Here is a 12,759-nt window from a genome sequence, read left to right as displayed (position 1 = left end):
GCTGCTGTGGGCTGGCAGAGTGCCAACAAACAACACAGAGTATCTGTACAACTTTAAACTCTGCAAAAGGTCATCTCCCTTGCACCATTTTCAAAGATCCCTTTATTGCAGTGTAACCTTGGCTGATCAGAACAAGAGCATCTGACTGGTTGCACAACACCCTGCCAGACATGAATCAGAAATCCGGTTTATCGGCCTGTTCACACATCGAGACATTTACAGTGGTTGCCAAGCACAGGATAGCAGTGGGGAAACAGGCACTCAGAAACCTGTGCCAGCAACACACTTCCCTTCCATCTGCTCACTCCACTTGTTGCTCGCACGGCTTTGAGTTTCAAAGCCTGTGAAACCCGAGATTTTTGTCCCACAGCTGACTCTCAACCTCAGTGACCCACATTTCTGAAGGTGCTATCCGGAGGATCTGGGATGTGAAGCAAGCACACCGCAGGCTACTGGAGTTCAGTGCAGTTAATTTTTAAGCCATTCAGAGAAAGAAGGTAAGAATAATACAGCACTTGGGCCTGTTCCTTTTAAAAGCCAGTCTCTTGTATTTTGCCGAGCTTGTCTTTAGATTTCCAAGCCAAGTACTTTGGAGGGGTAACTGTAAAGGTTTTACAAAGGTTATGAGTTTATTATTTACTGATTTGGTTTTATCTGTTGGTTAAACATCGGGAACATCGATCATTCTATTGTAGCTTCATGAGTTTAGTCAGCCCACAATAACAGCACTGTGTCACTGCTTAAGAGAACAAAGTTGATTTTTGTATTTTCTCCTCCTCTCCTCATGTTTTGATGTTGCTCATGCTCTGGTTATCTTGTCAAATCCTTAATTGGGCCTAATTACCTAGCTGTTTGACTCTGAGATGCATCACAACCAAACATGTGCCTTAAGATTGAGGGAGGGAAGTACCTGAGGCCAATTGCAGTAACTCCACTATCTCAACTCTGTTAATCAGTTTGTTCACTCCAGACCATAACTGACACTTCAGATGCTCCCAGCCAAGAGTCAAGTCCACACTGGATGGTCATGTCATCCACTCAGCCAAAGGGAGATTTAGTCCCTTATCCTGGGACCTTTTCTGGGCTCTCCGGTTCCCCTACAGTGTAACATTGGTGTGCAGGACGTGTAAACTAATGTCTATACATAAACAGACAGATCAATACACGCAGCTAGGCAGAAGCACCTTGGACTTAGAAAAGGTCTTATAACTTCTACAGTCTGTGCATAAATATCTCTGTCACGGACTCTCAATCCCCCGACTGATGTCGAGCTGTGGAAAAGATCAGTTTGATCTATTAGTTGAACAACTTTCTGTTCCTAAAATAATTCTCATGTTCTTCCTCATGCTGTGTGTGTGTGTGTGTGTGTGTGTGTGTGTGTGTGTGTGTACAGAGCAGAGCAGAGTTCACTGAATGGAACAGGATGAGGAGGAGTAACTAGGCCTTTTTAAGCAATTTAAAACAAGCTGAATATTGGCAACCGTTAGTTCCTTTGTTTGAGCATTAGTCGTGAATGTCAGTTCTGGATACTAAAGCCACCTCATGAAGCCCTCAGCAGTCAAGCACTGTGGTGCCTATTCTCTCCCCCTCCCAGGACCTTCATGATCAGTTGTGGGAGATCTGGGAATCCTCAACATGATTTCATTTCAGAATGTACGTTAGGCAGTATCGTACTTAAAGCAGCTGGTTCCTGTTATCACTTGTACTATTTCTCAGAAATAAAGTCTTGCATTTTGATAGCGCCTTACACTACTGCAGCCAATGTAAATGGTTTCTCAGCTCTGAATATAGAAGGCTTGTGCAGTGTCGTCAGTATTATAATGGTAGAAACAACAGTCGATTTGAAAACAGCAAGCTTGCAAGGAGCAGCAATGTGATAACAGCCAGCAGGCAATTGGTTTCAGTGATGTTAGTCGAGGGATAAACATTAACCAAGATATCGGGGTGAATTCACCTGTGAATCTCCATAATATGGCCATGGAAGTCTTGGCTGAAACAAGGCACTTCCAACAGTTCAGTCCTCCCTCGGTTGTGTGCACTTTGTGCTCAGGTCCCGAGGGCACTCACCTTGTCTGCAAGTCTGCTATCCACTGAACCATGCCTGAGTCACAATTGTACAAGGCATCAACAGCAGTGACTCAGGGAAATGTTGTGAACTTTAAAGGTTATAGATTATAGAGTCATAAAGGTTTACAGCATGCAAACAGGTCCTTTGGGCCAACTTGTCCATCCTGTTCTTTTTAAACCCCTAAGCTAATCCCAATTGCCCGCATTTGGCCCATATCCCTCTATTCCCATCGTATCCATATAACTATCTAAATGCTATTTAAAAGACAAAATTGTACCTGCCTCTACTACTACCTCTGGCAGCTTGTTTCAGACACTCGCCACCCTCTATGAAAAAATTGCCCCTGTGGACACTTTTGTATCTCTCCCCTCTCACCTTAAATCTATGACCTTGTGTTAGATTCCCCTATGTTTGGGAAAATACATTGACTATCTAGCTGATCTGTGCCCCTCATTATTTTATAAACCTCTATAAGATCACCCCTCAGCCTCCTATGCTCCAGAGAAAAAAGTCTCTATCCAGCCTCTCCTTATAACTCAATCCACCAAGTCCCAGTAGCATCCTAATAAATCTTTTCTGCACTCTTTCTAGTTTAATTATATCCTTTGTATAATAGGGTGACCAGAATTGCACACAGTATTCCAAGTGTGGCCGTACCAATGTCAACAAGACGTCCCAACTCCTGTACTCAATGTTCTGACCGAATGGAATGCTGGCCTTTATAGCGAGGGGGACAGAATATAAAAGCAGGGAGGTCTTGCTGCAACTGTACAGGGCACTGGTGAGGCCGCAGCTGGAGTACTGTGTGCAGTTTTGGTCGCCGCACTTGCGCAAAGATATTTTGGCCTTGGAGGGAGTGCAGAGAAGGTTCACTAGGCTGATACCGGAGATGAGGGGGTTGGACTATGAAGAGAGACTAAATAGACTGGGTCTGTACTCGTTGGAGTTTAGAAGGATGAGGGGGGATCCTATAGAGACGTATAAGATAATGAAAGGGATGGATAGGGTAGAGGTAGAGAGATTCTTCCCGCTTAGAATGGATAGCAGGACTAGAGAGCACAGCCCCAAGATAAGGGGGGGGGTGCACTTTAGATCGGAGTTGAGGAGGAACTTCTTCACTCAAAGGGTGATGAATCTCTGGAATTCTCTGCCCGTTGAAGTGGTGGAGGCTGCCTCGCTAAATATATTTAAGTCACGGGTAGATAGGTTTTTGACAGACAAGGGAATTAAGGGTTATGGGGAGAGAGGGGGAAAGTGGAACTGATCCACTTCAGATCAGCCATGATCTTATTGAATGGCAGGGCAGGCTGGAAGGGCTAGATGGCCTACGCCTGCTCCTATTTCTTATGTTCTTATGACCAATGAAACCGAGCATGCTGAATGCCTTCTTTACCACTCTGTCCACCTGTGACTCCACTTTCAAGGAGCTATGAACCTGTACCCTAGATCTTTGTTCTGTAACTCTCCCCAACACCTTACCATTAACTGAGTAAGTCCTGAGCTGATTCAGTCTACCAAAATGCACCACCTTGTATTTGTCTAAATTAAACTCAATCTGCCATTCGTCAGCCCACTGGCCCAATTGATCAAGATCCTGTTGCAGTTGGAGATAGTTTCCTTCACTGTCCACTATGCCACCAATCTTAGTGTCATCTTCAAACTTACTACCGATTATGCAAAGTGTGCTGGAAACTCAGCAAATCAGGCAGCATCTGTGTTGAGAGAATCAAGAGCTTGCCCTGAAAATCATCAGCCTGAAATATTAGCTCTGTTTATCTCTTCACAGATGTTATCTGACCTTGGCAGCATTTTCTGTTTTTATTTTAGATTCCTAACATCTGCAGTATTTCGTTTTTGTGGTTACGGAGAATCGTCATCATCTCATGAAGCCACCCTGTCCTGGTTGAAATGGAGAGTTCCTAAGCCACGATGAGAGAGGTCTCTGTCATTGCGGCACCTTTGCTTTGATACCTTGCTGGCTTGTAGCCTCATTCAGTGTTCCAAAACATTTTATGGAAACTGTAATTTGCTGAATAGACACCAACTCACTGGAGCAGCTATTTTTGTGCCTCCTTTTGTGTCCTAGATTCTGAGAGAGGTGGACGTGGTGCAATGCTGCAAGATTCCTGCCTCTTTACATTGCAAAGCTGACAGCACAGCTGTCTCCCTGAATCCATCACATTACAGGGCAGGTCGGCTGGGCAGCTGGGCACTCAGAAAAGTGACAATGGATGGCAACTTGCATGCAAGCTGATCAGTTGGCCAGAGAGGAAGAACAAGCCTTCAGTGGTGCTTTGCAGTTCATAGTACAGCATTGTCACTCAAGATAGACATTGCAAAAAATTGTTAAGCCCTAAAATTTTCATCCATTGGGCACGTATGCTTGGCGGGCCTGGAAGGAGGCGCAAAGTGCACTTCCGGCCACTGTCGATCCCGGAATGTGATTTGACAGTAGCTAGCCAATTAACAGGAACCGGTTTGAAGCACGCGCTGAGAAAGGCTCTGGAAGCTGCTGGGAAGAGTGGGAAGAGGGCAGATGTAGAGAATAGGGAGGATAAAGGTTAGTGCTTCTGATGTGTACAGTCAGGGAAACAGCTGCTGCAAACTGTCTCAGCTGCAGACCTGTAAAAAAAATTGCAATGGAAAAGCTATGCCAAGAGTGTCTAGGTGGCATATTCAGACACAAACCTCAGTCCCCAGATATCTTGTTTAAGCCAGACTGTGCATAGAATCATTAGAACAGCTTCAGTGCAGAAGGAGGCCATTTGGCCCATCAAATCTGCACTGACTCTGACAGAGTATCCCACCCATGCCCTACCTCTATAAACCTCACTAATCCTCCTAACCTACACATCTTGGGACACTAAGGGGCAAGTTAGCATTGCCAATGTGGCAAAAGTGCTGAGGGAAACATGTTTTAGTGAGGAGCTAAAGAAAATCAGCATTAGTAGAGAAATGGCTTTGGGGATTGAAGACAGATAAATCTCCAGCCTTTTTTAAATTCATTTGTGGGTCACTGGCTGGCCAGCATTTATTGCCAATCCCTAGTTGCCCAGGCAGTTGAGAATCAACCCCATTGCTGTAGCTCTGGAGTCACATGCCAGACCAGATGTCAAAGACAGCAGATTTCCTTCCCTAAAGGACATTAGTGAACCGGATGTATTTTTTTCCAACAATCGACAGTGGTTGCAGGTTTTTTTTTTAATTGAATTCAAATTCCACTACCTGCCACAGTAGGATTCAAACTTGAGTCCCCAGAACATTAGCTGAGTTAATGGATGAAGAGTCTCACGATAATACTACCAGGCCATCACTTCCCCTATCATCAGGATCTGGAAATAGTAGGTCCATTGGTCGTTATTTTCCAAAATTCGTTGGATTCTGGAATAGATGCTCCAGATTGGAGGGTAGCTAATGTAAGCCCACTATTCAGAAAGGGAGGTCAAGAGAAAACAGGGAACCGTAGACCAGTGAGCCGAACATCAATACTGGGGATGTTACTTGAGTCTATTACCAAGGATTTCATAACTCGGCATTTGGAAGGCAGTGGTACATGAGACAAAGTTACATGAATTTACAAAAGGGAAATCATACTTGACAAATCTATTGGAATTTTTTGAGGATGCAACTAGTCAAGTTGACCAAGGAAAACCAGTGGATGTGGTTTATTTACCCTTTGGGAAAGCTTTCAGCAAGGTCGCACACAACTGACAACTGTGCTCAAGCACATGGGAGAGCAAGTAATGTGTTGAGATGGATAGAAAGCTGGTTAGCAGATAGGAAGCAAAGAGTTGGCATAAATGGGTCTTTTTCTGATTGGCAGTCAGTGACTAGTGGCGTTCTGCATGTATCTGTGCTAGGTCCCCAATTGTTCACATTGTATATTAATGATTTGGAAGAGGTAACTGAATGTATTATTTCCAAATTTGTAGATGATACAAAGTTGAGTGGGAGATGAGCAGTGAGGAAGATGCAGCGATGCTTCAGCATGATTTAGACAGGCTGAATGTGTGGCATCTGCACAGCAGATGCAGAATAGTGTGGATAAATGTGAGGTTATCCACTTTGGTGGAATAATAAAAAGACAGATTATTAGTTAAATGGGTGTAAATTGAGAGAGAGGTTGATACTTAACAAGACCTTGAAGTCCTCATGTATTAGTCGCTGAAAGTAAGTGTGCAGGTGCAGCAGGCAGTAAAGAAGGCAAATGGTATGTTGGCTTTCACGGTGAGAAGAATCGAGTATAGGGACAGGGATGTTTTGCTGCAGTTATATGGGGAGTTGATGAGACCACGCCTGGAATATTGTGTGCAGTTTTGGTGTCCTTGTCTGAGGAAGTATGTCCTTGCTATAGAGGGAGTATAGCTGATTCCTGGGATTGCAGGTCTGTCATATGAGGAGAGACTTAAGTTGGTTCAGATTATATTCACTGGAGTTTTGAAGAGTGAGAGGAGATCGCATGGAAACTTATAAAATTCTAACAGGGTGAAACAGAGTAGATTCAGAAAGAATGTTCCCAATGGTGGGGGAGTCCAGAACTAGGGGTCATAGTTTGAGGATAAGGGGTAAACCTTTTTTCACTGAGGTGAGGAGAAATTTCCTTCACCCAGAGGATGATGAATCTGTGGAATTCACTACCACAGAATGTAATTGAGGCCAAAACATTGTCTGATTTCAAGGAGAAATTAGATACAGTCCTTGGGCTAAAGAGATCAAGAGATATGAGGGGAAGGGGATCAGGATACTGAATTTGGTGATCAACCATGATTAAGATGAATGGCAGAGCAGGCTTGAAAGGCCAAGTGGCCCAAACCTGCTTCTAATTTCTATGTTTCTATCTTTTGGACTGTGGGAGGAAACCCTCGCAGACACAAGGGGAACGTGCAAACTCCATGCAGACAGTCATCCAAGCCAGAATTGAACTCATGTCCCTGGCACTGTGAGGCAGCAGTGTTAACCACTATGTCACTATGCCTCCTTGGATTGAGATTGAAGCTAATCGTATAAATATTGCCTGGCCAATTTATCCACCTGCCAACTGTAAAAGCAGGCCATGTAAAATTGCTTTCAATTGGCCTCTAATTGGGCTAAATTGCTGACTTGATTGTCGGTAGGTATGCTTCCATCTCTTGTGTGCACCTGCTAACCAGAATGTTGCCAGAGCGCTCAATGGCATTGGATCACACACCTGACATCTTTTCGCACAATTTTATGCACTTCTGAACAATGTAAAATTCCTGCTTAAGTCCTAATTCTCAAATCTAACTCTTCAGTGAGTGGTCACAACACACAGCGACACGGAAAATACTCCAGACATTGAATATTACACTTAAGTATTAGAGTTAATTCTGACTATGGTCGTCATCTGGCACTGTCCACAATGAGATAGAAAATTGTGCCTTTTGCCTCTCTCTGCAATCTTTATTGTTCCTCGCCTCTTTTTAATTCTATCTCACTTCTGTAAACATTTCTCTCAATTTCTTATTCTGTTTCTGTCACTTTGTTTATGCGTAGGTTTCTTTTCCTTGCTGTGGTTGATGAGTTACTGGAGGGCTTGTATTTCCGTTACTGTGCCCGCTCCATCATCCCCCCACCTTTCTGTAGATCCCAATCTCTTGCATACAACATGGCCACTGAGTCCAGTCGACCTTGTGCCCCACTTGTTGTCTGTCCTATGTCCTTAATTTCTTCTGGAACCAAAATAGAATAATAAAGAAATGGGTGATGAGTGAGTTGGATTTGGGAGCGAGTTACGTTATAGATGAGTCAGAAGAGTTGACTTTACTGGAGGGTGCAGGATCGGAGGCTAATGAGAAGAATATAAGATTAGTGTCTTGAACTGGATGAAGATTTCGGCCCAGAAAGGGAGGATATTGGTTATAGAGGTGGAGCAAGTGATCTTCATGATGAAAAGGTGAGAGTAGAAGCTTAGTTTTGGATCAGACAGGTTCCAGGTGGGATTGCTGCATCGAGATCAGGAGTAGGAAACCTGTAAGACTCCTACTGTAGCAGGGACTGCACAGACCTTTAAATTTGCTCATCCAAGTTGCTCAGTACCACAAAGGGCTGTTTATTCCCTCCTAAATTGATGATCCTTCCTCATTATTGGCGACTGCATTTCTTCTTTAAATGTCCCACCATGATTTCAAGTTTGGCACAATTGTACATTCAACATGAGGTGACTCAATACACAGAAAGACATTTACTGTTCGGCATCAATGAATGTTTATCATATTCGTGAATAACTGCATTCTTACAGTTCCAACTTTTTGCGCATTGCATCACTGATTGTCATTGCTCCACCACTGATGGCCATGTCTTGAGTTGATGAAGCCAGTTATCTCTACAATTTCCTTTCTAAGTCACCCGAAAGACACACTTTAAAACCTACCCCTGATGCCAAGCTTCCACTCCTTCTGGGGCTATGTAAAATTTTGTTAGTTAAAACTTCTGTGCAGCACCTTTAGATGTTTTAGCACGAAAGCACTATACAAATTCAAGTTGTTGCAACTGGATGCACATAGCTCAGGATGAACAAGGTTTAATTGTGTGCAGTTGGCTATGTATTGTCACCAGCAGAGTGATATCTTTGCATTGGAAGCTCACGACCAGAAGCCATGGAAACCTTTTCTCAGTCTGCTTGAAAATTGATTTTTTTTTCCCCTCTGCAATGTTTACTGGGCAACAGAATATATTCTGCTGAACTTCCTGAACAGCAGTTATAGACCCCTAATTACCCCTATTACTACATTATTCAAGTGGTTTCCACCCAATATGGTTCATGGTCCGCGCAGAACTTTTTGGGTTGTGTTATTCCGGACTACTCAGTGAAGAGCCCCAGGGATAAGCAGGGTCTTGCTGGAGGCCTCAGGATTACCTTTGTACTCAATGCAGCAGAGCGAAGGTGACAAGCAGCATGCCAGAAATTTGGATGGTGAAAAGTCAAGGTTGTGTTGGGGTGATTGGGGGGGCAGGGAATGGAATTATTGCTGACATGCTTCAGGAACATGCTTTGTGGGTCATTGATTTTCAGTCATGTTTATTCAGTGCAGATAAGCTCTTGTGTTTGGCTGCAATGTCAGTCATCTCTGGGTCAGTCACCTCCTTATAGCATCGGCTTGGCTCTCTTCAGACATTACACCTTTGTTTGTACACTGAACGGAGCATGTTAGGTAAAAAAGCTCAAGCTCAAAACTGACCTGTGGGCCAATGCCAGATTTAAAATGTTCTGGCCCCATCCCCAGTTATACTCATTCACCATTGGCAGCTGTGCCATTGCCCTGTGCTCCAGAGTTTCCTCCTGCAAGGTCTCCACATCCAAATCTCTGACCACCTTCATAATGTTGCTCAAAACATTGACCAGGCTTTTAAACTTCTCACATCATTGCCCCTCAAATCACACGGCGCACAAATTTTGTCTGATAATCGTTCCTCCAAAGTGCTTTTGGTGTTCCACTTTCAAGGTGCTATATGTTGTTGTAAAATGATAAGTTACGGGCCTTGTACTGCTAGTTTTGTGTTGTGTTCATGCTGTAAACATGTTTAAAATTGGCAAGTTAAATCTGGATAGTTAAAGAGCTGCCAATGATGCATTCTTTTTCTTTTTATCACATTTTCACTGTCGCTATCTCTCCTTCTCTGTTTATGTCAGTGCCCACTTGGTGATCAGCTTGAGTGCTCTCTTATTGAAGAATTGACAGTGGAGACAGCCATTTCAGCATTCTGGCATTACAAGCATTCTGTTCAGAATGCAGGCCCGAGATCTGACTGTTAGCTCACAGTTGGCCAGACACACTTGCCTCAAAAGTGTACTTAGGCGAATTTTCACTGTCCAGCAGGAAGAATGAGAGATTGGCAGGAATCGGAAGTGAGACTCGTGTACCACATGAGAGTCCTGCCACATGGGAGAGGCTTTGAGGCTTGAGTCACAGTGGGTGATATGCTGAATGTATGTTGTGCAATGGTATGAGTTCACTGAAGCTTACAATGCAAAAGAAGCCAATGGTATATTTTACTTATTTTTTTGAACACATCTGATCTGCCTTCCATTTCAGGAAGATACCTTGATAAAACTGGAGGTGCTGTCAGTTAAAGGAGATAGGAATTGAGGTGTGTGGTTAGCAGAATCCAGAATGAGGAACCGCATCTGTGAAATCAGATCTGGGCTCTTCAGAGAACTGTTTCAGGAATCACAAAGCCTGGAATCAGGCTACTCAGCCCATCGAGTCTGCACTAACTCTCTGAAAGAGCATTTTATGCAGCTCCCCCCACTCCCGTAACCCTGCACGTCTACTATGGTAACCAACCTGCACATCTTTGAGGAAGTCCATGCAGACACAGGGAGAATGTACATAGTCACCCAAGGCCGGAATCAAACCCGGGTCCCAGGAGCTGTCAGGCAGTGGTGCTACCCATGGTACCACCTTGTTGCCCACTGAATAAGATGAACTCAATCAGGTCAGTCGCCCAGGGGGTGAGCAGTGGCATCATTTTCCTGGGATAGGCAATGGGGGATAAAATGCATCCGACTGCCATCCAGGGCAACTGTGAACGGCAGGACTGTGCACAGACAGTGAGACAAAGGTTGAGCTCATCTGTGACCTTCTCCCAGGTTGGAATAGTCTGCCAACAAAACCTGCCCACTTACCCACCAGTGAAACAGATAGCCAGGATGGTTTCTTTATCAAAAAGAGGAACAGGTGAAAAAGATGGGAATAACTCGGAAAACATGGATTCACTTTCACCCCCGTCGCAGGTCTTGTCAAAAAAATACTGGCAATTTAAACATTGCCACCCAGTAACATCCTGCTTCAATCTCATTATAACTTGCAAATTCACGCAGCAAAGCAAGCCACACCTGACCCAGAGGTGATTTTTTTTTCAACAGAATCTCGCACAAGGCTCGGGAACACTGCAGGCAGACCAGACACTTGATTGGTGATTACACAACTTGTATCTAAGAACACAGCTGCTCGCTCTGCAAATTCCACATTTGACATGTCTGAAAATTGAAGGCGGGGGGGGTGCGTAGAAATCAGAGACATTTCCAAATGCAGCTCAGAGACGGACATTAAATTAGGTTTTCCTTGAAAAATGCTTTGCACATATCTACACCCTTCCCCCAAAGCCATGTCAAATGCTGAGAATCGGTGAAATAACAAGTCTTTGGAAATTTTAAAAAAAGTTTTAAAAAATCTTAGCATTTGTGGGCAGAGAAGTCAGGTTACCATTTCGTGTCAGTGGCTTGGCTTCAGAAATGTGTTGGAGGCAATTCTCCCAAAGGTGGGAAAACTGTTTGAGATCAATCATGATTGTTTTCGCAGTTCAGCTCCTCAAAACTCCCTACTTTGTGCACTGCAGAGGCCCCAATTATGAATTTCATTAAAAATCCAGGGCTTGGAGCCTATTCACGCCCAATCGCTGGCCAGTCCTGGACCACTGCTGTGCTACCCGTCCAGCCCCCCCACAGCCCTATCGTGGCCCTCACAACAATTCCCAGGCCGCAGGCCAGCCCTGACCTTACCCCCACACCCCCCCTCAGCAGACCATACACCACACACACCAAGCCTACCCCAATCACTGCTCTCTCATCCATTGACTCTGTCTACACTTCCTGCTGCCTCGGCAAAGCAGCCAGCATAATTAATGATCTCATGCATCTCGGACAGATTTACTTCACTTTCTTCTGTTGAGAAAAAGATACAAAAGTCTGAGGTCACATACCAACCGACTCAAGAACAGCGACTTCCCTGCTGCTGGCAGACTTTTGAATGGACCTACCTCGCACTAGGTTGATCTTTCTCTACACCCTAGCTATGACTGTAACACTGCATTCTACATTCGTTTCCTTCTCTGTGAATGGTATGCTTTATCTGCATAGTACGCAATAAACTATACTTTTCACTGTATGCTGATACACGTGACAATAATAAATCAAATCAAATTCCTCCCTCTCTCCCACTGTCAAGAACATAAGAACATAAGAATTAGGAGCAGGAGTAGGCCATCTAGCCCTTCGAGCCTGCCCCGCCATTCAATAAGATCATGGCTGATCTGTCGTGGCTCAGTTCCACTTTCCCGCCCTCTCCCCATAACCCTTAATCCCCTCTCTTATCAAAAACCCATCAACCCGCTTCTTGAAAATATTTAGCGAGGCAGCCTCCACCACTTCAACGGGCAGAGAATTCCAGAGATTCACCACCCTTTGAGTGAAGAAGTTCTTCCTCAACTCCGTTCTAAACCGCCCCCCCTTTATCTTGAGGCTGTGCCTACTAGTCCTACTGTCCTTTCTGAGCGGGAAGAGTCTCTCCACCTCTATCCTATCCATCCCATTCATCATCTTATACGTCTCAATGAGATCTCAAAATGTTGCTGGCGGGGGGTGGGGGGGGGGGGGGGGGGGGGCGGGAGCGGATGGTGGTGCTCAGGTTACCAGTGCCAGTCTTGAAGGTTGGGGCAAACAGGGATTGGATTAGAAGAGAAAAATGGAAGTATGATTTCTGCCAACAGTGGGTGAGATGGTTTTCATCAGATATCACCCCACAGCTGGATATAATTGAGTTGCTTGGGTTAAACATTGGCAATCTGAAGGTGCCACCTGACATGACACTGCATCAGGCAGACATGCCAGGACTGAAATACCATTCCTAACTTGTTAACCAGACTATAAAGACTTCGCTTATCCCGGGCTG

General features: G+C 44.5%; 1 protein-coding gene across 2 annotated transcripts in view; it reads left to right on the top strand.

Moving 5' to 3' along the window:
* Positions 1-219: 219 nt before the first annotated feature.
* The window catches only part of LOC145361182 (jumonji domain-containing protein 1C-like), a 76,881-nt gene continuing 64,341 nt past the window's right edge, over positions 220-12,759 (top strand). For both annotated transcript variants that reach the window (XM_080216812.1, XM_080216811.1), the window contains exon 1: positions 220-497. The gene's annotated coding sequence lies outside the window, so the exon portion shown is untranslated. The remainder of the gene's footprint in view (positions 498-12,759) is intronic.

The sequence above is a fragment of the Carcharhinus amblyrhynchos genome, chromosome 34, assembly GCF_965287045.1.
Source record: "Carcharhinus amblyrhynchos chromosome 34, sCarAmb.v2.hapA, whole genome shotgun sequence".
Taxonomy (NCBI): Eukaryota; Metazoa; Chordata; class Chondrichthyes; order Carcharhiniformes; family Carcharhinidae; genus Carcharhinus; species Carcharhinus amblyrhynchos.
The sequence above is the reverse complement of the archived record's forward strand: the minus strand, read 5'-3'. Positions and strand labels throughout refer to the sequence as shown.